Source organism: Nematolebias whitei, chromosome 14 (genome assembly GCF_014905685.2).
Source record: "Nematolebias whitei isolate Nwh7 chromosome 14, NemWhi1, whole genome shotgun sequence".
NCBI lineage: Eukaryota > Metazoa > Chordata > Actinopteri > Cyprinodontiformes > Rivulidae > Nematolebias > Nematolebias whitei.
In genome coordinates, this window is record NC_056511.1 from 1,322,783 (window position 1) to 1,322,993 (window position 211).

The following is a 211-nucleotide window of genomic DNA, read 5'->3' on the forward strand; positions in this document are numbered from 1 at the left end:
TCCGTGTTTCAGCTGCTCCCCGTTTCAGCTGCTCCCCGTTTCAGCTGGTCCCCGTGTTTCAGCTGCTCCGTGTTTCAGCTGCTTCGTGTTTCAGCTGCTCCCCGTTTCAGCTGCTCCGTGTTTCAGCTGCTCCGTGTTTCAGCTGCTCCCCGATTCACTTTGTCTGTGTTTCAGCTGGTCCCTGTTTCAGCTGGTCCGTGTTTCAGCTGGT